This window comes from Bactrocera tryoni, chromosome 4 (assembly GCF_016617805.1).
Source record: "Bactrocera tryoni isolate S06 chromosome 4, CSIRO_BtryS06_freeze2, whole genome shotgun sequence".
Classification (NCBI taxonomy): domain Eukaryota; kingdom Metazoa; phylum Arthropoda; class Insecta; order Diptera; family Tephritidae; genus Bactrocera; species Bactrocera tryoni.
The window spans coordinates 33,652,142-33,678,875 of NC_052502.1; the positions used below are offsets into that span (position 1 = coordinate 33,652,142).

General features: G+C 34.4%; 1 long non-coding RNA gene across 1 annotated transcript in view; it reads left to right on the forward strand.

Moving 5' to 3' along the window:
* Positions 1-1,655: 1,655 nt before the first annotated feature.
* The window catches only part of LOC120775757, a 132,384-nt gene continuing 107,305 nt past the window's right edge, over positions 1,656-26,734 (forward strand). The window contains exon 1 of the long non-coding RNA XR_005705353.1: positions 1,656-2,068. This is a non-coding gene — a long non-coding RNA (uncharacterized LOC120775757). The remainder of the gene's footprint in view (positions 2,069-26,734) is intronic.

Consider the following 26,734-nt stretch of genomic DNA (forward strand, 5'->3'; position numbering starts at 1 on the left):
GAGCAACAAGAACTTTCAGAACAAATAACCCTATACATATTAGTGTGCAGAGTTCTCGATCAGAATGCTTCTACAATTCTATTGTAAATTTTCAACCGTTCAGCAACAACATGCAGGAAAAATTGTCATTATGAAACTCTCTGCCACTCCCTACAACAAAAATGTTTTCCCAACATAAATCTCACGGCTGTGTCCGACTGTGGAAGCGCTGAGTAGTAGCTTAGGCACATAGCCAACGGCAAACACACAAAGAAATACTAACTCGATGGCACTTCGTTTTTTATTCCCTTTACCAAGACGACGCAGCAGCTGAGGACGATAATGAAATTGTGCCTGTTGCTTACTCCATTATTTTGTATTTGTAATTGTTGTTGTCTCCTACTTTCAAGTGCACGAGCAGCCAGTTCGTCGACAAATACCCGACGACAACTGCAATAGAGACACCAGAATTATTTGCCGAATGCTCTGACAACCGATGCTGCATTTGTTGATTTTTTTTAGCTTTGCTGCCGTCGGCTGGCGAACTCAAATTGGTGCTCCGTCAGCGCTCGTGCGACGCAACAGTTTTGCACTCCTCATCGGCGTGTGGCGTCTACTCGTTGCTGGGGAGCGGCCTGTTGCATGTTGCAAGCCGATACAGATGCGATGCTGTGTGACCGACCGGTCGCTGCTGCTGCCATACGTATACATATACATATGGTATAGACATAGGTACGATTAACGGTAGGTGAGTGCATGTGTACGTGAATGGCAGGAAACCGGATATGTCGAACACGTCAGTTGCTTGGTCTGCCGCTTGCATCACCCATGCCGTTTGGTCAGCAGCGCTGTGTCGCTGTTGCAACACAAATAATTTGATTGCACACATTTAGGCGCTCGAGGGCAGACTGCAGGTGGGAAAATGTTTGCTTACATACGTGCGCTGAGAAGTCAGATTCGTTGTTGGGTTCGTGCAATTCGTTCGGTTGTTGCCTTGCAATGTCGGCTAACAGCGCTCAAACTCGGCTCGTTGTTCGCGTCACTTTGAGGTTGTTATTGTTGTTGCAACATCATCGTTAGGTGGTGTCGTCTATTATTTTTCGCTCGCAAAATTTCGCTGTTTTTGCTTTTTTTTTGCTTTTTGGATTTGCTTTTCTCCAACCTTCTCAGTGTTGTTGTAGTTTTACATGAATTTTGTTTTTGTTTTCCCCTAATTTCGTCAGAATTCACTTCGTTTTCTATTCTCATTTTGCGCACTTCGCTTCTGGCTGTTTCATGTTTTGTTTTCTTTGCTTTTTATGGACTTTTATTGCTTGTTTTGTTTCTGCATGCTTCTTCAACGACAACTGTTGTGCCTGCCTCACGCTCCAAAGCTGTCAGCACCACCACCTCTCGGCGCTGCCACTCGGCTCCATTCATCACATCTGCTGCATAACTGTTGCGCTTGCTGCCTGTTGCTCCTTGCTGGCTATCCCGTCGCCGTGTTGTCGTTGTTGTTGCATTGGTATGCGTTGCCTGTTGCTCGGCGTTTGTGTGGCTCCTCTTGTCGGCGCCGACAGCAGCTCCTCCCGCGGTTTTAGCCGCCTGTTGCGCTGCTATTTCTGGTATTTCAGGCTAGTCCGTGCACATTTCAAACACTGCAATATTGCTTGACTCAGTTGGTTAGTTGACGCGTTCAACGGCAGTTTAGTGTTGCTCCAACTCGAAATAGTTGTGGCTTTAGGCAAAAGTAAATAGTTTTAATTATTGCCAGCAGGCATTTACACCTAATATAAATAAATATTGTCAGCTCCATTAGCATAGAGCGAAAGCAAACTGTGTGAATCGGCCAACTTAAAGTGTTTAAGGATTTTCGAAACCTCAAAACCGAAGGGAACATAGAATGACTAAAGACTCTTTTGTTGAATGGAAACATTTTGCACTAGTGAATATTATTAAAATATAAAAGGAGCATGAATTTTTCGAAACTATGAACGATTTGTGTGTTCAAAGTGCAATTTTCGTGAAAATCCAGCGAATTTATAAAAGCATATGTTTGTAAGAAATCACTAAAATTTGAAAAATGGAAAACTATTTCGAAAATGTAAAGGTAATGAAAACATTCAATATTATATTTTCTATACTAGTATGTTGATTATCAAAAATGCTCAAGCTTTTTCAAAAATTTATTGGTATTTGGTTGAAATACTCACAGGGTAGTTACAACACTTGATGATAGACGCTTATTGAAAATTAGAATCAAGAAAGAAATTCAAAACATAACTCTGTAAAAACCTCATAATAAATAATATTCAAATTCGAATTTGAATTCGAAATGTTTTCAAAACTTCAGTTAACTAAAGCTCCAATTTAAAATTTAAGGAAAATATTTTTTATTATTTTAATAAACATTTGGACATATACCTTTTTTCTGATACTAAAGTGAAACTGAATAATTCGATTCACAAATACTTAGCAACTTAAAAATATATTTGAACAAGCTTACTATGATAGCTTCAATTACTAAAGATCTAAAAAATTTTTCATTAAAATAAATTGTCCTTAAATCTTATAGTCCATTTAGTCTAAAATGATAATATTTTTGTACATATGACATAATTGGAAAATGCTTCCATATAATTAATATAAGGGTGCGACTTTTTTTGATTAAAATTTTTTGGATTTTCTTATTCCCAAATTTTTGGATTAAAAAAAATTATTGGATAAAAAAATATTGTAATAAAAATAATTTATTTCCATTTTTATTTATTAAAATAAATTTTTATTTTTTAATTTTTAATTTTATTTTGTAAAATAAATTTTAATTTTTTAAAACAAGTTTTTATTTAAAAAAAAAATTTAATTTTTATTTTTTAAATTATTTTGCAAAACAAATTTTTATTTTCTAACCCAAGATATTTGGGATTAACAATTGAAAATATTTCTTTTTTATTTGAAGGAACGCAAAAAAATGTTAAACCAACTTTTTTTTAATCTTAAAACTTGAGAAAAAGTTTAAATTTTTTATTTTTCAATCTGGTAGCTTCTTAAGATTAAAGATGTTTTTTTAAAGCGGCATTAGGATTATTGCTAGTTCCAATATTAATTAAAACTTTTTGGATTTTCTTATTCCCAAAATTCTTGGATTAAAAAATAAAAATTAATTGTATTAAAAAAAAAATATTTTAAGATCGGAAGAATACGTTTATTTCCATTTTTAAAAAATAAATTTTTATTTATTTAAGTAAATTTTTATTTTTTAATATTTAATTTTATTTTGTAAAAAATAAATTTTAATTTTTTAAAACAAGTTTTATTTAAAAAAAAAATTTAAATTTTTATTTTTTAATTTTTAATTTTTATTTTGTAAAATAAATTTTTATTTTCTAATCCCAAGTTATTTGGGATTAACAATTGAAAAAATTTCTTTTTTATTTGAAGGAACGCAAAAAAATGTTAAACCAACTTTTTTTTTAATCTTAAATCTTGAGAAAAAGTTTTAATTTTTTATTTTTTAATCTGGTAGTTACGATTATAGATGAATTTTTTAAACCGGCATTAGGATTATTGCTAGTTCCAATATTAATTCAATTATATTTATTGCATTATTTGCTACCCTGATTTATATTATAAAAAATATTTCAGATTATGGACCAAATTAATTGTTTTTTAAAGGAAATCGTGAGTTAGACTACATTCGTACAAATGTTTGCACTCAATTTAATGCTAATTAATATTACTTTTATTGTAAAAATATGTTTTTAAATTAGATGTCATCATGTAGGTTAAAGAATTTTGAAATTTTTTTTTGGAAATTCTAACGTATCTCATATCAAGAATAGAATAAATTGAAAGTGAAAGAAATATTTCCCAATTAAATATCGATTATTGTATGGTATTCTTATATTTCAACTTGATTAAAATACAACTTAACACAATAAGGTACTGCTATAAGGTTCAACTATATTTGGTTAAGTTGTAATTTAATCAAGCTGAAATATATCAATACCAGACAGTAATCGATAAAAGATTATCTAAAACCGATACTAAATTAAAACTACTTGAATACCAATAACTTTCAAATACAACAAAATATTTTTAAATCATTAAAGTAAATTATTATTAAATTCAACTGAAAGATGCCCTTAAATTGAAATTTAGTTGATTCAAATTTACTAAAGAAATTGCATAAGTTCTTGACTGTCAAAATAAATAATTTTTGATTTAATTGATTGATCAAATTAAAAAACAAAAATATTGAGGTGTATTATTTAAAAAACGATAAAAAAACCTTACCTTCGGTGGTACCGCACTCTATAAATAAAACTATTCCTTACAAGAACTTGAAGAGTGGTCAATTTGAATGGCAGCATTGTTTGTTTTATAGTGACTTGATGTGAAGAATTTCCTTCAAAGATTACACCGTTAAACTAGACAATAACCCTTGCAAAATTTCTTGAAAATGTCTCGTCAAATGATATTTTTTATACAACCACTTTATTACTATCATACAGTTTGTATAACAACTAAATGCGATAACGTCAGTTCTGACAAATAAATAACTTTTTTGAGAAAAAAAGATGTCGGAAAAATTTGATGTCGATATTTCAAAAACAGAGGGAATAGTGAGGGTATAAACACACGGACGGTCGGGCAGACGGACATATCTAAACTGCCTTATCTCGTCATGCAAATCATTTATATAAATATTTTTTATAAGGTTTTGACGGTTCCTTTTTTTGATAAACTTATTATACCTTTCAGATGTAACTGGGTATATATAACAACACAAGTTCACAGTTACTTTGCTACTGCGAAGTTAGAGGCTGTTTCTTGCTATATTCAAGGGGTGTATGGATCAAGCCAACAGCATTAACTAAAATGACAAAAATAGCTTAGGTGATGGAAAAATTTTGAGCTCAAATTTGTAATCGAGACAGATACTTTACAGATTTTTTAAATTTGTTGTATGGGGTAATTGATAAATTCGTTGTAAGAAATGAAACTTATAAAATTATTAGGCAAATAAATTTTATTTAAAAAATTATTTTTTTTGTTTTTTTGTCGCAACACATTTAATTCTTTGTACCAAAAAATACTTAATAAAAAGTATAAAAATATAGACTTACTATGCAGTAGACAGTCATAAGTTAGAGCAAGCACTTCAAAACATCTTATTTGATTTCATAAATGAATTTGAATTTACTCTAAAATGCTACTCAAATAATATTAACTACCAATTTAAAACTAGTCAAGATTAAAAAACAAAATAAAAATAAGAAGTAATGAAGATATTAAAAATGTTTCATAATTAATAAAAAAATTAACTAATATATCTAACTATAATTTTAATCAACTGCATCTCGAACGCTATTTTTATACGAAATTCTTTTTTTCCTGGTTTCTCAACTACTAAACATTTCACTTACGACAATTAACCCTGTATTTAAACAGAGAAGTCAGTTAACGCAACTAAGGTGTAAATTGAGCCATGCTTTCTAAACAGATCAATGGTGAACAACTGTCTTTAAACTGTTTTGGTAATATTTTTAAATGTGAATAATATCAAAATTATGGATTGGAATTTTTAGTTGACAGCACAACTTATTTTAATATTATCGGTCTTTAATTGCAATATGATTATAGCAATTTAAGCTGTAGCTTTACTCGAAATCTGGTTATTTGTGATTTCATTTGATACTTTTTCCGATCACTGAAGATATTTCACTGCTTGACGACTTCTCCATTGTGACAAAAAAGTACCCGGAAATTGTAAAAAAAATTGAAATATTTAATTCATAAATAATTCATTCATAAATATTTATTTTGTCGCCTCCAAAGTAATCCCCACCTTATGTAGGAGTTACGTGATCTTTCCACTTTTCGAAACACTTTTCATAAGCACTTTTTGGAATGGCCTTCAGCTTTTTCAGCGAATTTTGTTTTATCACTTCGATCGACTGAAAACCGCTTCCATTCCGATAATTGCACGTCAAACTCATAAAACCATGGCTCATCGGCAGTTAAATTGCTCTGTATGAATGTGGGGTCGGAATTTGCACGATCAAGCATGTCAAAAGATATCTGTTTATGGTAACCTTTTTGAAAAAAATGCAGCTTTGTTGGGAGGAGTCGAGCAAGAACGCGTTTTGTACCCAAAATATCCACCAAAATCATTCGAACTGCCTCGCCAGAGATGTCGAGCTCTCTTACCGTCTCTCTAACACTTACTTGACGATTTTCAAGCACCATATCCTTCACCTGTTTAATATTTCCATCAATTGTCCAGAACGGGGCATGTCTGCAACGATCTATCGACCATCTTTTAAGGCTTTGTACCACTTGAGGTCTTAATAAAACTGAATCGCCGTAAGCCTTTTCAACATTCACAAGGATTCCGTGCACGAATTTTAGTTAGAAATACAAACTTGGACACAAATTCTTTGCTCGACATTTTTATCCATGGTAAAAATCTCAAAAACTGGTACTATCCATAAAGGTAAGGCAATATAATTTAGATATTCTATAATTGATTCCTATTTATTAGTTTATTTAAAAGTGATAAAAAAAATCAAGTGTTTGCTGATTAATTCCAAAGATTGACCTTAATTTGATGCACAAATATTTTCCATATTTAATTAATAATTGCAAAATATAACAATTAGATTGATAGAGGTCTAAGCTCCCAGAAGAAATACGTAAAAACAAGGAAGCCCCGAACAGGACATAAGCAAATTTAATTAATCTATAGTATATCACACTCACTAAATTGTAGCAAATAGTTGCTGTCATTATGCGGCAGAAAATCTCAGCATCAAATAACATATTGCAAAATTTGGTTACTTACACATACATATTTTTTCACTCGTATGGATGTGTATACATATGCTTTATGCTTAAGAACATTCGAAAAATGATTGTGCTAAAAAAAAAGTCGTCACGTTTAAGCAATTAAATATGCAAGACACGTTGTGATTAATTGTTTTCTGGTTAAGCAAGTGAGTGTGGGTGAAAAGAACACACACATAGTACTCATTACTTCGCAGCGGTTAAATGGTGGGGTATAGTTGATTCATTTTTTGTATGCTTCTGGTAAGTAATCAGAATGAAGAATTGTGAAAACAAGGAAAACAATAAAAATTTAAAATATTTCATAATTGTTATATGAAATTTATATATAGTATACCCGTACATGTGCTAAAATTGAGAAGTCATACGTTAAGGCTTCATATCATCATAATAAATTCTTCTTAAGTAATTTTAATGACCTGCATTGCAAATACATACACCTTTAAAAAAAATCTGCTAAATTTATGTTATTATTCCTATTTATTGCCGTTTTGAAGTCTTCGTCCGAATCATTGCACTCATTGCGACATTCCTCCAAGTCGTTTACCCCTTGCGAGTCTAGATGCCACATTATAATATTTCATGTCCCACAAAACCGAATACTTTTATTCCTATAATGTCACTAGGAAAGTTGTAACCTCCATTTGATTGCGAATCAGGTTGGTTTTATTAAGCGTTGAACTTAATTTTCAAAACGGGGAAGGCTTTGTCTGATTTTAGGCGCAAAAACCAATGAAGACCATGTCTAAGCATATGTGAAAAATATTCATAAATAAACGCGAACTTTTCTGGAAATTTAAGTTCAAAATAGGTCAGAATTCAAATCTGGAAAAATTAAGCTTTTATATTATACAAATATAATTGATACAAGTAGCGTTATAATTTTAGAATGTTGTCATATGCCTTTGTATCAATTAATCGCTTTAGAAAAATTTAGTTTTAACTTTTATGCTGCTCCATTATATAATTGAAAAGAAGTTATAAGCCGAACTAATTGTTTACTCAGATGACTACATGAACCAACCCAATTGACAGGAATTATATCCTTTCCCACGACATTCGGGACTAAGTAACCGGATCGAACCCGGATTTTTGTTCGGCCAAGCCCTGTCAACACGGCGCTATTCCACGAGATTGGTTCAGTAATCTTTTCTGTCGCTACGATAACAACAATAATAGAATTTATATATTAAGAACCAATTTTTGGGCAAAACTATTTAGCTTAGGCACTTAAATATTTGGTATGGTTCAAGTTTTATTTTAAACTTTTTTGTTAAATTCTGCGATAAGTTAGATTTTTCACTCAATTCCCAGTGTTGAACATGAGATCGACAAACATATCCTTTGTGACACCTAATGGATATTCCGACTGTCCGATTCGACTGTTTTTTGATGTAAGAATATGTAACTTAGGTTCAAAAACAATACTTTGAGTAATTTCAAATGGAATTTTTATGTGAGTGATGGGCGTTTACGCGATTTACAAATTATCGCGATGTATCATATAGCAATAATGTTCCCTCCAAGTCGCACTGTCATAGATCCAATGATAAAATACCTATTTGAACACAAATTTACTCTTATCTGCTTAAAAACCTTAAAACAACAATGATCCCTTACTAAGTATGGAAACACGAAGACGTTGCTAAATAAATCTGACCTCCACCTATCGGACTTTTTGCTGCAATTCGCCAGCGACGGTTTCCCTTTCCGTCAACGTATGTATTTTTACTTTTGTTCATGTACTTGTTCACGATCCCCACTCAGAGTTGCTATCCGTCCCAAGGTCCCAAGGATGTGAAAATAACGACCCTAAGGCGTGGGTTGACGCACACCCTTAACTTCCCTTACAAGGCTATACGTTCAGAGGCGACCAGCGCAAAGAAAAAATTGTCTCAACTTACACCTACCACGCCAACAAGGCCTGCCAGGGTTTCAACGGGACGGGAGCGGTTTTCAGTTAACCCGCCAGCTATTTCTGATGAGTGGCAACACATTATACTCAACTATCAGAATGCTGCAGCCACCAACCCAGGATTCTACCAAAATCCTATAGAGTTAGTCCTACTCATAATCCAGTTTCTTAGCTACAGTAGTCCAGGAGTTGAAAGGCTGTGAAGGCCGCAGAACTTATAAGTTCGAATACAGAAGTTCTTCTTTTCTATGGCTTCACAAAGGACTAAATATAGCAATCCACTTGCGATCTCTCTAGACCAGCCATCTAACCTAATTAACCTCCATGTATGATACATGACGATGATAATTTGACAACGTGGATTAGAGTCTGCCACATAAGACGGTTTCCAAGATCACTTTTTAACACCTTTGACTGCTAAAGAATTAAAGACAACCTTTTGCACGTTCTTCAAGTAAAAGGTTCAAGAAATAATTGAAAACATTTGTATCATCTGCTGCCTCCAATAGTTGGGTCTGTTTCACATACTCTCAAATATGGCAAATCTGTACCGATTTGGTTCGCAGGTTTATATTTTAGGCTCTTTTGGCTCGCTTGGTCCCAAAATAGGGATTACTAAAAATTTATTATTTATTTTTGTACTGTACCTAAGTATTACCGGCTTAATGCAAACAAAGTTTTTGTGATGCCTAACGAAATTTTCTATGTTCTTAGCTAGATATGTAAGAAATTAAGACTTTAGGGTCTTTAAAGAAGAGATGGTCAAGAACAAGAAACAAATTCTAACGTTTTGCCAATCTCCAGCCAACTTCGAGTTTCGTGTTCTCAATTGAAAGGTACTAGTTGAAAAATTTAGTTTTTTAGAGAGGATATAACTCCCTGACTTATTTGGTATACAAAAAATAAATAAATAATTGAAACAGTTAATATACTTAAAAATATTTGTTTAGTAATCAAAAGGCATTAGAAAAAATTCTTGAATTACTATAAACCTTAGATCCAAATCAAAAATTAATTATTACCCATAAAACTATTAAAAAGTTTATTTTCGATCGCCTGACATTCGTTAATGTCTCAATGGCTTATTCGTGGCAACAACATATAAGTCAAGAACACAGCATTCAACAACTCAGTGTCAGTAAAAAAATGCAAAAAAAAGCAAAGAAAAACTTGAAAACACACAAATGCTTAAAGACACCCACACAACCTTGAGGTGAGACTGTCAATAGAAAACCACGAACATAAATAACACCAACGCACACACACATACATACATAGAACCACACACATCGCCATAGCAATGCACAGCACAAATAAATGTGTATTTAAAACCATAGAGATATCGTGGACTCTTCGAAAAATAGAGCAAACCGGATGGGCCAGCGACAACAAAAGGAAAAGAAATGAAAAGCAAACTAAAAACGAGTAAATAAATAAATGGAAAACCTAAAAAAATCGCACAATACAACAGCACAGTAAGTATTAACGGTGAGTGGGTGGCGGCGAGTGCAATAAACGCAATGAAAGCAACAGCTAGTGATTGAAGAAGGTGGAAGAAAAACAACTAAAGCTGCGCCAAAAACAAACAACAGCAAAAACAACTCGCGTAATCATGATTAATTGCAGGATAAATGACTATACGCGCTCACTGGTACACGCCCTTCAAACACCGGCAATACCACGCCAGCTACGCGTCTGCCTTCCACCGACAACGTGCGGGGGCCGGATACTGCGTTGGCGCGCAAATTAAAAATCCAAAGCATAATAAACATAAAGAAAAAAGTGGCCGGTGCAAAAACTTTAAGTATTTATAATAGATATGTATGTAGTTCGCACAAAACAAAAAAAAAATAGAGTGAAGGCTGGAAAAAATTGGAAAAGTACAAGACTGACGCCCATATATCCTTACAGCCGTAGTTTAGCATGAAAGTCGAGCAGCCGCAGTCAGCCGAGACAAGAGCCAAAGTCAAGTGAAGCTAAACTGCGCTTTGAATGTTGGAAAAAAGACGCAAAAAAGAGCGCAGAAAGACAAAAGTATAAACGGCAGTAGGGTAGGGTCAGGTAGGGTCCTACAGCAGCAAGTGACAATTGAAAATTGAAGTTGTACGCGCGGTGCCGTATCGAAGTTAGCGTGCTGCTGGAAATGTAGCGCAGCATACTTTCGCAATTTGACTCTGCTGGCGGAAATGTCCGGCAAAATTGGCGCTTTCACGTAAAAAATTCATCAACTAAATCCACTTGCAAAGTAAATTGGCATCGCTTTACTCGCAACTTACTTGGCTGGCACTTAGCCTGATAGAGTTGTCTGGCGTGATGTTTGTTAAAAGTTAGTTACGGGGAAGGTATTTAAATACAAGTTTAAAGAAGTTGCTAAAACGAGGCAGAAAAATTATAATAGAAAAATTTTAATGGAAAATTTTTACGAGATCAACTGTTTTTCGACTGTGTGAAGCAGACGGAATGTCATAAATGAAGTTGGGTTCAAATAGGTCGGCGGGCTTATGTGTTACTGAATTTCTCGTAATATGTAGTAGCCTATGTCAAGGCCTAAGAAGAAGAACTCGACTAAAATTAGGTCCAAATAGCAGAAACTGAATTTTTCAAAGTAATAGGCGACATCAAGAGAAGGGTTCTGTGGAAAATGTATAGTCCTTTCGGCATTGGCAACGGCAAATACCGCAGTCGATGGATGACAATGAGCTGTACGAGATCTACGCCAGTAAAGAAGAAGAAGAAGAATGGGCGACATTACACCCGTCGTCTAATTTCCCATTCGAAAGCATCCCATATAGGCTTTGTATTAATATCAATATTTTTAGAATTATGAGGTGGATAGTAATCGAGGTTTCAGTAGTTTGAAGAAGAACCGTTAAATGAGAGGTTGCATGTTATGTATAGCATTATTTATACCAAGTTTGAATCACTTGATTCAGAATTTTAATAAGATTTGTTGAAAGCTGGAACAACGCCTACTCAGGAAAAGTTAAAACCACACATGGCCCCTTATTAAGGAATACTTTTTTGAATAAATCTGAATTTCAACTATGATAATTTACTTCATAAAGCTTTTAATTTGAAAACGTAGATTTGGGTAAGTCGGTATCTTATGTTTAGACGGCTTTCTGTGAAATTTGGTTTTAGCTAAGCTTTGCCTTTTCAACATCTAACGATAACGATTAAAGACTAGTTATTGAACTTTCTAGCACGAAACCTGTTAAGCAGTAATGGAGAGTATTTTCGTCATCTTCTACCTCCAACAGTTGGCATTGCCTCAAATACTCGCTGATATGCAGAGTCTATTCCAATGTGAGTCATGCTCTTTAGCGCTCTTCGTGAATATATTGTTTTTTATTATTTCGCGGCGACGCGTGACCCGTACAGGATATTAAGAATAATTTCTCAGTCGAAAGCGCTAGCAGACACTTTTGGGTTCTCTTGTTAAATATATGGGTTTCCTTAGTTTAAAATAGGAGCAGAATACTAGATTTCTATATTGATGGCTTTCGTGTTTATTAAGCTGGACTTTTATTTATACAGGCTGTTCATTTACATTGTCCAAAACCAGACAATTTCTTTATAATCTTCCTTCTTATAATCTTCCCTTCTTGCCTCATCTTATTTATTGGTTTATATTTTTAACTGATTGTTTTTTAGTAACTATAACCGTTTGCAAACAACTCACATTTTACCTCAATTTAAACATGTTATCCACCGACAAAGCAGTAATTACTCAAGACTTCTATTATATTTGACCCCAACTCCAATTATGCAGGTTGCCTACAAGTTTGGCATTCGCAATTTCGCTTTCAATATTAATTTTTCTACAATTTACTATCTTCCAAAAAGTAAAAAAAAATAATGTTTTAAACTTGCTCTTACATCATTTCTATTAGACACTGCTGGCCAGGCCAGCATTACAAGCCGTACAATCATTTATCACTTCCACACTTTTACTCCAACCCTTCTTGGAAGAAGATGTACGAGCCGCAACGTAGAAAACTTTTCGCTGACACTTTTTGCAAAATTCCATGGCATAAGAAGTATTAAAAATTAGCTTCTTAAATAATTTTGACGAGACGTAGCGCCAGAAGATGTAGTTTTGAAGGAAAAAATGTAAGATAATTGGAAAAATAATTAGGATGTTAAAAAATAACAAAAAGAATGTAGGAAGAAAAATGTAGAAATAGACTATGTGCCTTTTTCACTTTTATAGAATTGCTTAAGAAAATTTTAGCGGCGAGTTTATGAAATCTTAAATTGTTAAGAGGGTGAAAATAGCAATCTATTGATGTACAGGTATGCTAGCATAGCTTTGGCCATAGGAACAAGGTATGGTTTGAGAGATGTTTTCGCTTGATAAAAACATAAACAAGTATGGGCAAAAGTGAGTTATATTAAACTAAAAAACAATGAATGACCCAAGGTAGTTCAGTTGCTTTAAAGCTATCTGAGGAAAAATTTAAAATTATAAAACAAATATTTTTTTATAATATTTTTTCAATAAGAAAGAAAATATATCTACCGTATTAATCTTCACTGGTTCGAAAGATATAAGCAAGACTACCAGAACGTTATAAAACGTCAGAGAAGAAAATATGATTAAATATTATATTAATGAAACGTCAGCAATGGCTGACATATCTCAAACTTAACATGATTGAGTATATACGCAGGTAATTCCGGTAGAAGTACAAAATCCGTGGTGTGTTTTGCATTAGTTCTAAAGACAAACAACAACCCAAGATATTCAGTATGCGAGTAATCTCAAAAGAAGAACGACTTTTTTTCAATGCCTTTCTAAAAAACAAGCTTTAAACATATTTTATCATAAAATATAATAACAAGTGATTCAAATGGAGATACTTTGAAAAACAAAAAACGGCGCCACTTTCCACCCATCGCACCCATCAATGGATTTATTGAGAGAACACTTCGGTGAGCAGATAATTTCACGGTTTGGGCCGGTTGATTGGCCACCAAGATCACTTGATATGACACCGTTAGAATTTTGTCCTGTGGGGATATGTAAAGTCTTAAGTCTATGCGGACAATCCTATTTCGATTCAGGCCTTAAAACATTACGAGCGTGTGTGATGGTGGTGTATGATCAGTTATCAATATTATTGAAAATTGGACTTAATGGATGGACCATCTGAGAAATAGCCGCGGCCAACATTTGAAAGAAATAATCTTTAAAATATAAATGCCAAAGAATGTTCTTTCGAATGGTAATAAATATTCCTCATTCAATTTGAAGTTTCTGTATTTTTCTTTAAAGTAGGGAACCTCGAAATAGATCATAGTAAGAATGTACTACAAGATATAGTATAGGATGTATAGTAAGAATGAAGAATGGAATATAAACTTCAAATATTATTAAAAATATATTTTCAGAAATAATATTTCTTATTATGAGAAATTGATCAATCAGTTTTGAAACCGAATTCATCCACAAGTTAGGTTAAGTAAGGTAAGTAGGCTGATTTTTCGTGGGGAAACGAATGTTGCCACCTGGATAACTTTGAGACCGTAGTAAGCACCTAGACGTGCCACAAATTTATTGAGGCGGCTAATTCAAATTTTAGCCGACTCGCTGTAGCTCGACCCTCAGACAAATTCGTCGTCCAGAACTTGATATTATTTAAACTGGTAAATTTCAACGCCAAATTTTGACATTTTGGTTCAGACCGATTATATGGGACGATTAATATTTATATAATACTTGAGTATGAGAAAGCTCTGTGCAAAGTAGGTGCCTGTTTATCAAAAACAGCGACGAGTTAATAAATCGGAGTAGTATTTGGAGATGTTCAAGGGAAATAAACCCCAGTTCTTGCATCGACATGTGACAATTGATGAAACATGGATGCATCATCTCAATTCGAATTTCAATCGACTGCACACGATGAACCTGCCCCAAAGCGTGGTACAACGCAACTGTCGGCTGGCAAGCTTATGGTTTCTGTATTTTGGGATAAAATTTATTGACTTGATTTTAAAAGAAAGGATCATCAACAGCAACTATTATAGTACTGGACCATTTGAAATTAGCGGAAAACGGAAGCATGTAAAGAAAAAGAAAATGATGTTTCCTCAAGACAATGTAGCGTGTCATAATTCAGTGAAAACAAAGACAAATTTTCAGGATTCGGGCTGCAAATTGCTTTCGCATCCACCGTATTCAACAGATCTGGCCTTTAACGACTATTTCCTGTTCTCAGATCTCAAAAGAATACTCGCTGGGAAGAAATTTTCGATCGTGGATATGAAACCATGGCATATTCAATAAAATAACTATAAATATTAATAGCAAAAGGGAGCACTTCCGATATTGCTTCCGAATGAACTGGAATATGTATTAACTAATGAGACAGATGAGCCCAGTCCCTTTCAGATTTTCATGGCTTTGTTTGTGGTTATAGGAAAAACGAGTTCAAAGATAAACTTTCTCTAATGTTCCTTAAAATACAAAAAATTAAAAGAAGAAAGAAACTTTTAGTAACATCAAAAAATTAAATGAAACTGTATTCTATATCTACATACACACCACGTCCCACCAAATACAAAGACCTTAATCAGCTGATTGTTTTGCCGAATGAGCGCATTTGGCACTTTTGTGCCATTTTCATTAGTAAAAAGCTACTTTATCAACAACTTTTCGAACAACAGTTTGTCATACCTTTTGCATTGGCCAATGTTTTTGTTCTATTTGTTTTTGTGACGTCGGCGTAGCTGTCATAACTCACCCCTTTCACAAATGAAATGAATTCACAATTGAGACGACAAGCTGCTGACTACAGGAAATGTTATCTTCATTACCGCAGCGACTCATTTCCGCGCAGCAAAACTGAAGAAAAAACTGCTCTACAAAGGTGCTTAATTTTGTGGTGGGGGTGAGTATTGGGTTGCAGACATCCGGTAGCATGCCAGCACAGTCAATAGAAGTTCGAGTCAGCACCCTTTCCTCACACTTGCCTAACAGCAGCCTCCACCTTCGCTTTCTCCTTCGCCACCCACTTCTTCTGCTGCTACTTTTCACCTTTGCACCATTTGTTTTTGTTGTAGTGTCAAATTTCTCTTTTTTGTTGCGTTTGTTGCTCAGCGCACAACACCTGATGACGCTGAAAATCATTCATTCCTGTAAGCGCCCACTCATGCACGCATTCACTCAGTCATTCAGGTGCTCATTCATGCCGACTGACTTCCTTTTAGTTACCGCGAAATGCTTCTTAGCTGCCAAATATCCGCCGTCATCGGCGCTTACAACAACAATCCTTGTCTATTCGCCCGCACTCAGCCAAAGTTCGTTTTGCCTCATCACTTCGCTGGCGTTCACTTTGCTTTGACTTTGACTTTTAACTAACAGCTTCCTTTCAAGCTAATTTAAGCGCTGGACAATCTACTTGTGCCTCGAACAACACCTTCCTCCACAGCTTTTTTGTTTTCATTTAGCGCACAACAACTTATTAATGCTTACTTCTTGAGCATTAACCCTCTAACCACCAGCAGCGTCGCGATGACTTTCGTTGCTGTCAGCAGTCCGTTGCCTAACTTTTACGCAAAGCTTGCACAAAAAATTCGAATCAGAGCAAGAGGAAGAGCATAAGAAAAGAAAGCGAAATGTACTGTTAGTTACGAGACGAAGAATTAGCGGTCCATTTACTAATTTTTATAACTTCTACATAGGGTTGCCGTTTCGCTTTGAGAATTAATTTTTTTTTGCAGTTACACAACTTTTTTATTGAGACCTTGTCTCTTCTTTATACCCTATACAGAGTATATGAAGTTCGCCACGAAGTCTGTAATACTCAGTCGGAAACGTCGTCGGACTCTATAAAGTATGTACATATACAGATGTATACTCTTACAAGTTCAGTGGGATGAGCTCAGTCAATTTAGCCGTGCCCGTCTGTGTGTCAATCGGTACCGGAGTTTTTGAGATATTAATCTGAAATTTTGCACACGTTCTCTTCTCTCCAAGACTCTGTTAACGTCTAAAAATCGAGCCACTATTGCATACGGCCCCCATACAAGCAGATCGATCAAACTCGTGTTCCTATTTGGACCACCATATGTTCAGATCGGACCACATTCATAGAAACTAACCGATCAAACTATGGAAAACTGTTTCGATTTCAAAAGTTATCTTCACGAAATCTGGCTCGAATTATTATACAAGGTAGTACTGCAATCTTCGAACAAATGGTTGAGATCGCACCACAATAACGGCACGATGCGATAGAGGCCTTAACCAAAAAATTATAGGAGTTTATCAAATCTCCTCATTTCTCTTTCTTCTTCGATAAGTATTTTCAACCAGATTATTTGTTTTTGAATATAGTAACGTAAAATTACTTCTTCATGGCCACTCTACCTCCAAATGTGCGTAGTACTTTTGTATTTTTGTGTATCATGAAAGCAGAAAACACCGTCAAGAAGATTAATTAAGAAAAATATGAAAATTGTTTTGATTCATTACCAGTGAAATTTTTATCTGCCACATTCTTTCACACCTCCTTCGCTGCTCGCCGATTTTTCTCACTTTTTTTGTCGTTGTAACAATTTTTCTTCGCAGCAGACTCAGACACTGTTGCCTGCGGGCACTTTCTGCTGCTTAAATAACTTTGCAGAGCCTTTGCCACGTTCGCCATTTGTCTTGAGAATATTGGAATCTTTGCTACATTATTTCTTGCGAAAAAAGCGCAACGCCTGCAACAGTTGCGCTTAATACCACACCCTACTCAGCGCAACCCTACGGCCTTCAGGTCAGCCAATGTGGCTACCCCACCATCAGCGTGAGTTTTCAGGAGCTCTGCTGGCCGCTCACATCCATCGTCCCTACTACACGCACTCCCACTCACTAGCGCTAACCACTAGTCCGTTTGTAGAATTAATGGTTACATGCGCTTTAAAAGCCGCAACTTGCGTCGGTTTAGTGACGGATTAGCGCGGCTTTTGCGCACCACTAAAACTCAATTGAATGCCAATTCTTCACCAAGTTGGAGAGTTTTAAATTATTGACAGAAAGTAACTTTATCAACAAATATACATAAATAAAAGATAGGGTCAACAAAGAGCAGCAGGAAGGGTCATATCGTAATGAGAATATTTTAATACTTCAGTTCAGGTGTCACGAGCCAATAATAAATTGGAATAAGTAAATATATTCGAAAAAATTAAAATTTTGAATATTTGTCTCTGCTGTACAAAGTTTTATGAAAGAGAGAAGAGATTAAAATAATAATGATTAACCTCTTCTAGTATAATTACCACCAACTTTCTTCTAAACTCAATTTCATGCCTAAAATCCTATTCATACCAGATAAACTAGGGCAAACGTCTTAAATAATGATGAGTGCTTTTCCATAGCCCCAACTTAAGTATAACAAAATTATGAGTTGCCAACTGTTTTCCTACAAATTTATGATATTTTTATTCTGCACAACACTCAGATGGGTATTAATCGAAACCTATATTTATCCAACGATTTGAACTAAAGCAAAAAGTTAATTTTTCTTTTTGTCGAAAAACAATAGAAATTTTTGTGTTAGAATCTTGAAATTGTGTTTACTGAAAATATAATTATTAAATACACAAAAGATCCTCTTATATATAAGGTTTTTTTCACACGGCATTTTTTTGACTTCCCCCATGTAATATTTTACACCATTTCGTCTTGTTTTACACGGTTTTTTACCAAATTTTTTTAAATCAAAATTTTTCTATCAGAGACATTGTGTTGGTAAAAACTGAACGCATACTTGTATTATTGCTTGAAGAACATGCACAGAAAAAATACCGGTAAGTACCAAAATTCGAAACGCGTTTTATGGAGAAATAAAGAGTCAAGAAGCCAAATCAAAAGAACTTGTCTGCATGCGTGGATATTTTTCAACAGGCGGTCAGCGCCGACGAATGTTTCAAGATTTTAATGGAAACAATAATGACGATGAAAACGAAGAAATAGTGGATGCATGCAGCGGAAATAGTTTTCTTATCGAGAGCCTAACTCGATTTAAAGAAGCTTCGAACACGGAAACCCATTTTTTTCTTATGAATCAATCTTTTCGCAGTTGCTTTGATCCAATACTCTGAAAAAAAGTCAATCGTATTATGTTAATTATTGGGTAGTCGAAAAAGTCTTTTCCTATTTGTAATCAAACTTCAACATATTTTTTTTATATTTTTAATCAACTTTAATGAACCAAATATGTACCATTTTGGTCGACCGCTTTTTGCCATTTTTCCGCTAGAAACATTATTCTATCAGTGTAAAACTTTTCTGGTTTCTCTGCGCGAAAAACTGCCAAGTAATTTTCACAGATCTCTCTTGAAGCCATAGTTCATAGTGGATGATTTCTTTCTAATCCCACCAAACTCTCAGCATAACTTTTCAATCCCGGCTTTGCGACCATTTGCTGAGCTTCACCACGCTTGGACCATGATCCTTTTCGCATATTATTGTCGTATTTGATCCACTTTTCGTCTCCAGTACAATTTGCTTTGGTTCGATTTCATTTCTTTTCAGCAAAGAAACGCAGATGTTAATGGTCAATTTTTTTCATAATTTCAACGACTTTTTCAACGATAGGTCGACCAGAACGAGGTGCATCTTTCACATCGAAATTTTCAGAACGGAAGTGAGCGAACCATTGTTGTGCTATACGAACTGATACCGTAATCTGACCACTGACACGCCAACAAATCGCCATTAACCAAACCAGTTTAACAAATTTCATTGGTGGCTTGCATGGCATTTTTCCCTTTTTCATACGAAAATTTCAAAATATAACGAATTTCCTCATTATTTTCGCTTATTTTTGAACAGCTGTAACTTTACCTTTTTTTTGAACTTCACCGAATTTATTATTTTTTTGGTTAAATGAAGCTTACAACCTCGCCTTTCCAATACTATTTGGTATGACACAATGTGTTTGCTAGTACTAGAGATATACGACTTCAACGACATCGATTGACAAAATACGAAAAGACTTTTTCGACTACGCAATAAAATATATAACATTTGAAAACCCATATATCACTTAATCTTGCGGGAGTATAAAATGTTCGGTTACTCCCGATCTTAACCTTTCTTTACTTGTAAAGTCTGAATTTGGTATTTAGAATTTATTTCAATATCTTAATTACGATTTTGAAATTAAATAATAATATTTAATAAAAAAATTCGTAACCATGTTCTTGAATAGAGCTGTCAACTTATAAGGCTTCAGGTATGTTAAGTTAGGACGTTGAATATCTAAAATGATTCACATGACCTGTATAGAAGTTAATTTAACTAAATATTTTGAAAAATATTGCCTAATTTTCAAAAAAAAATTAAAATCACTCTCTTGAAATACAATAACACATTTTTGCGTAACAACTTAATATCGTTAGAAAATACGTCATAAAAAATTATGTACAAAACAAAACATTAAATGTATTAAAAAATATAAAATGCAAATTTAATAATTTTGAACAAAAATATCAGCAACTTTGTATGATAATAAGTAAATGTATAGGGTGAAATTTTAGTGTGAAGAATTTCGTTTATAAAGGACATAATCACCAATTTTTAAATTCATGTTTCGATTGCTTTGCTAAGATTATGCACTAGGGCAACGTTGTGATTTCATTTCTAAAACTCAGATGACTATCTTACATTTTAACTGGCTACGCAGAGGCCTTATCAAGATTAAGGTCTGAGGAACCAGTCTTCCTAGCTGCACAAAGCTATTAAAAAATGTGTCAATAGCCAGGTCACTTGACTTGACTCCGTTGGACATTTTCAGGTAAAGACAATGAATTAAGTGGATCAAACCGCTATGACAGGCCATTTGAAAACCATCACTAGGCGCGTTAATGATGACATAACAGCTACGCTAATAAAAGTGGTAAAAATTAGACAGATAGTATAGTATGTATACGGTGATCAAATTCTTAAAATACTATTCAAATACTATATGACAAAAAATTGGCAAACTAAAGCAAAAATATTGATAATTATTTAAATAAAAATTCAGTTTAGCTCAAAAAGCACCCTTTATAAGCATTTGCTGTATAGCATAACACTCAGCACCAGCTTGTTAAGTGTATGTAAATATGAAATTTTTTGTCCTCAAATATTTTTATTATTATGCTGAAAATTGCGCACACCTAAACACATACTATACGTGCATATAGACAAGTGTAGACACATACATACGCCAAGTGTACGAATCGAAATGGAAAGCTTTCACGGCCTCCAAACGCCGAATTGCTGGAAGAGCACGTTTTCCCGATTTGCACAGGCGACTCATCTGTCAACACGACATAACCACTGCCGCTAAGCACTCAGCAACGTGCAACATGCCACATGCCATACGTGAAAACCGAAATAAACACACAAAATATGCGCGCGTTTTGTGTGTGTGTTGCGTTTGAGGGAAGTGTGTGTTTGCACGTGTGTGCGGGCCAAGTAGCGTTACCGCATTGATTTCATTGCTGTCATTTGCAACAATACTCACTCGCCACGGGAGTGGTTGCAAGTATCAATTTCGTTGCAAATTTTTGATGTTGCATTTCTTTTCGGTTTATTTTTGTGCCACCACTTCTTTGCATTACTCTCGCTGGCTGCATGCCACGAATAACTGCACATAAGTGCATACAAATATCCGCACATACAGTTACATTTGCAGCGTGCATTCGCATATGAAAGTGCTGGTGTTGTGTTAATTCATATGTTGCATAACAACAGGCGCCAGTGGCATCATGTAACACGATGCTTGCTGGTCACCTTTTTGAGCGTTTTCACTGCCATTTCACTCATCTGCAAGTCGCACATTCATCATTCGTTTGATTACTGGTTATTTGCATAAAAATATGCGCGATGCGTTGCTGCTGCGATGTGTGTACTTATGTAGTGGCAATGCAAGGCCTACAAGTGGTCAGCATGGCGTATACGCAACCTACGAAAATATTTATTGATATATAATTTTCACAGACTATATGTATATAAGCATATGTGTATAAAAATATATTTATTGCCAGATATTACCCAGCTAGTCATCGCTTCCAGTCCGTCACTGGCCACTGGCCAATGTCAATGTTGTTGTCGCGGTTGCAGTGGCTGCGGCGTGATTGAGCGGAAAATTTCAACATGCGGTCACACAGTCGCACGTCGCAAAATATGCATGAAGGAGGAATAAAGCACAGAAGGTTTAATACCCTTGACAAATGCATTCCTCATAGCAATCAATGGTATACAATTATCTTAAACTCGATTTTGACTGAGCAGTTTGTATGACAACTATATGTTATAGTGCTACGATCTGAACAATTTCTTGGAAAATTGTACCATTACTTTTGGCAATAATCCATGCAAAATATCGTGAAAATAGCTCATCAACTAGAAAAGTTTTCCATACTCGAACTTAATTTTGATAATTCAGTTTGTATGACAGCTATATGCTATAGTGGTCGAATCTGATTGATTTCTTCAGGTGTAATACAGTTGGCTTGAGAAAAAATCCACGCCAAGTTTCATGAAGATATCTTGTCAACTAAAAAAGTTTTCCATTTAAGAACTTAATTTTGATTATTCAGTTTATATGACAGCTACATGCTATAGTAATCTGATATCAGCGGTTCCGACAGATAACAACATTTCAGATCAATATCTCAAAAACTGAGTGTCTATTTCGCGTATATACAGGCACACTATGGCAATCGACTCAGCTTGTCCCTTTAATTATTTGCTAATTTTATGCACTTTGTCTGGGGTATAAAACATATGCATATATATATATCTACATATATGCACATATGTACACATACATTTATTCATTTTCGCTTGCCGTGCTTCCACGATTGATGCACTATTTTAAAGTAATTGACGCATGAAATGCCAATCAAATCAATATTTTCCACTTGAATTCGGTGCGCTGTGATTTTTGGCTGCTTAAATATTGTGTATGTGCCACATTTGCGCGCAAACTAATCAGTTACTACAAACAATTAGTAAATTAATATGCGGCATAGCTTGTGGTTAGCGCTGCTGTTTCGTCATGAGAGTTATGTGCTAACTTTTCCATTCATTCCCATTATTATGTTTTATTTTTATTTTTTAATTTCCGGTTGATCAGCATGCAAATAAACGCATAAATTTTATGATTTCATAATTTTTGGGATTTATTTCAATTATTTATTTTATTATGAATGAAAAATATGGGGTAATCTTTAATAATATGCAATCTCGAAAATCTTAATTAAATTTTAAATTTCTATTTCCAAAAATCGCCTGAAAATTTAAAAATAAATTTTAGACCCAAAAATCAGCTAAAAAATTAAAATTTTAATCGCAAAAACCATATTGAAAATAAGAAAAAAGTTATATGCCCCAAATCGCAAAATGAACTACATATTTCAAAAACCCAAACGGTCAACAAGCATCTTCAAACGCATGCCAGAAATTACAAAAAACATTCTTCAGTTACTACTGCACACTACTTAATATAGCTTTGTATGTAGAAGAAACCCTTACTTTTAATAAATTTTCTTATTTTACTCAAATTTAACTACTTTTTTCTGTTAAAAATGTCTAAATTCTTCCTTTTATATTCCCTTTCATTGCAAATTTTGATTTGAAAAAAAAAACTTTTTTGTTAAACCAATTTTATTATATTTTTACAAATATTTTTTATACAACAAAATTTGGGTTGAGGACTAAACACAGGGTTGTGATCTGTATTTCAAGTATATTGACTTCAGTAGCCAGCCACAATGTCCAATCATATTATAGTAGCAAAAATGGTATGTATTTCAAGACAAGGGAGGGTAAGTAATAACCCAACGATCATCCTCCTCCCACCTAACTGACGTGATGGGCGCAATTCGCATACGTGCGGAGTTTGCCAAATCATGAAAATCAAGAGAGTTTTTTAAGCGAAAATCGGAAATAAAGATTTCGACATCTAAGGTTTAAAATTTCGTTATAATAAAAATGTTACGATTTTATTTATAAAGACAAAGACACATATTATTTTTAATTGTGAAAAGTGTGTTAGATAAATGAAATGTGCAGGAATGAGAATAAAAATGAGATACGCTGCGGAATAGTTCGTTTAGCTCAAATCTACCACATTTTAACAGAAAACGTCTAAACTGTCTCGAAAAGCGAATGGAATATTAAATTTAATTTCAGAAAAGAGCAAAGAGCCGCTAAATGGTCCATTTAGATATTATGCCAAGCTTTTTCCTAAGGCTGGGCAGTGTATGGAGATTTATAAGTTTTGCACGACTAGTTTGTGGAGGTAGACTTAACCCGGAATCAAACCGCAAAAACCCTAAGGCGAAAAGTAAGAACTGTTTTTGAACAGACTCTAACTTGGCAGAAAAGATTGGTAACTAGGGAAACGAAAGTTAGTATATCCGAACAAAAGTTGTAAAATGAGTTTAGTAACATAAGAATCTCTAAATTCTTTAGACCAACATTTAAGAAAAATGAATTCACCCTTTGTCTCCAAAACCACTGTTACGATATGTAGACTAAAATTAAGCTTAGCGTTCATTTTAATTCCTAAATCAATAAAGTTGAAGGCTTGTTCCAGCTAGCTTCTTCTAGTCGGGAAAAGAACATCGTCTTACGTCAAAGGTAAATCATTTCTATCAAACCAAGCAATAAAATTGTTTACGTCAATTTGCAACAGACACCTATCGACTTTGTCGGAAGCTTTGCTAAAGTCAGTGTATATTACATCTGTATACTTATGTTCCCTAAAACCCAATTACACATGGTTTACTAATTCAGTTTAATTTGTTAGAATTGATATACCTTTACAAAATCCATGCAGAGATGAAGATATTAACGGAGTAATCGAAAAAATTATTTGGTCAGCGATTATAGCTTCAAAAAGTTTAGACATAACTTTTCAATGCATTACCTAAGTCCACTTTTATGGGACTATAAATAAATATTTCCGTATTGAAGGAAATATACTTTGTTTTAGAGAGGAATTAAATATCCTTATCAAAGTCAGAGGCAAAGAGAGTGTCAATTTGGCACTATTTTTAAGGAAGCATGCGGGTATCATATCAGAAACGTAATTATAAGATGCTGTTAACTTCATTAAAAAGAGGTCTATAAGAGGTTAATAAGAGGTATTATTCTTTAGAAATAGTTGGAGCGTTGATTAAAAAATTCGGACAGAGCTCGTACTGATAGGAAAATGTTTATCAGAATTAGTACAATTGTTTGATTTGCAAATTCTGCAAGTATGTTAGAAATAATGTGAAGATGAAGGATTAACGCCAAGGAAAAGTCGTATTTTTTTGTAATACTTGATTCAAAAACCGTGTTGCATTCGCAAAGAAAGTGATAGTCATGAATTAAGTACGAAAATTGTTAATAATAGAATGGTGGGAGTTTCAGAATTAAACCGACGTTCACTTTTAAAATGAATTGTGGTCTGTTGCACCTTCAGAAACCAAAAAAAATAAATATATGTATAAAAGCACGACTGTACTCATCCCAACTAGAAATTTCGTACTCATTCCACTAATTCAGTGCCTGCAGCAACTGTTTTAGCGAATTCATCAGTTCATCGTTTTCACTCATGCCACAATAACCTTGCATAACAGCACTTACTGTGGCTGGTACTAGCTGCTCCTACCTTTACACTGCGTTGCATTCAGCGTCCATTCATTGTGCGTAAATTTGATTTGCAACCTTCATCAATGCCATTTTCGATCGGAAAAAGCATGTTAATTTGATTTCACCACATTGTGGACAGCTTTTGTGCAACGGGAAAATGTTTGGCAATGCGCTCACGTTACGTGTTTGTGTATGTACGAAGGAATGTGTTCGTTTGTAGTCGAACGTTTGTCCCTTTTTTGTGGTTAAATATGACAAAATGCATGCGGCCGGGCAGCCATTCGTTTCAGGCTTTTTAAAAATATATATAAAGATGAGTATACGAAAAGGGAAATGTATGGAAAGTTTAAATTTTTAACCGACAAACGGTTTATATGAAGAGATAAACAAATTACGTTGTAAGAGTAGTTGGTAGGCCGAAAATTTAATAAAGAATATGATAGTTGGAGTTAAGCAGCTGCATTAAAGAAACTACGAGTTTGTATTATTTATGTACTTGAATTGTACCTGAAATTATTATTAAACCACGATCTGTTTATAATAATACAAGCTATTTTCGAAATCATTTAGCTTTTAATTTGAGTTCATTTAAATTCAACACGCAATACTACCTTTCCTTTCGGAGAAGGGTGGGATATGGGTAAGGTGAACAGATACTTAGTATCTATACGGATAGGTTCAAACTACAAGGACTGTCGCAAAAGAAACAGGACTGTTAAAAAAAACAACAAAAAATTAATATTTTTCAGAAGTTATATTTTTTTATTCAAGTCAATTAGCATTTCAAATGAGTGTTTAAGGTCATTTTTCGGAATGCTCTTGAGAATATCGGCCGTCGCCTTTTGGATAGCTGAAATGTCCTGAAACCAATGTCCTTTCGTGGTCAAATCAAGTTTTCCAAATAGGTAAACATCACAGGGTGCCAGATCAGGTGAGTGGGGTGAGTGATTAATGGTTAATATGAAGTTTTTTGTCAAAAAATCAGTTACAAGCGTCGACCGATGACACGCCGCGTTATCGTGCAACAGGCGCCAGGACCCTGCCTACCGGTATTGTGGTCGAGCACGACAAATACGTGACAAAAGACGCTTCATAACACCAAGGTAAAACACAGCATTAATCGTTTGGACAGGTGGGACGAACTCTCGGTGTACAATACCCTCGGAATCGTAAAAACAAATCAGCATTGTCTTTATTTTTGACTTCTGAAGACGACCGACTTCTGATCGTCACAAAGGTCCTCACGACTTTCTTGGAATCGCTTGAACCACTCATGCACATTACTACGGGATAGGCACTGATGTTTCAGTAAACGTTTTCCCAAGTTTAAAACAAAATTTAATATTTGCTCGTTGCATTTTACGATCGATGACCAAAAGCTG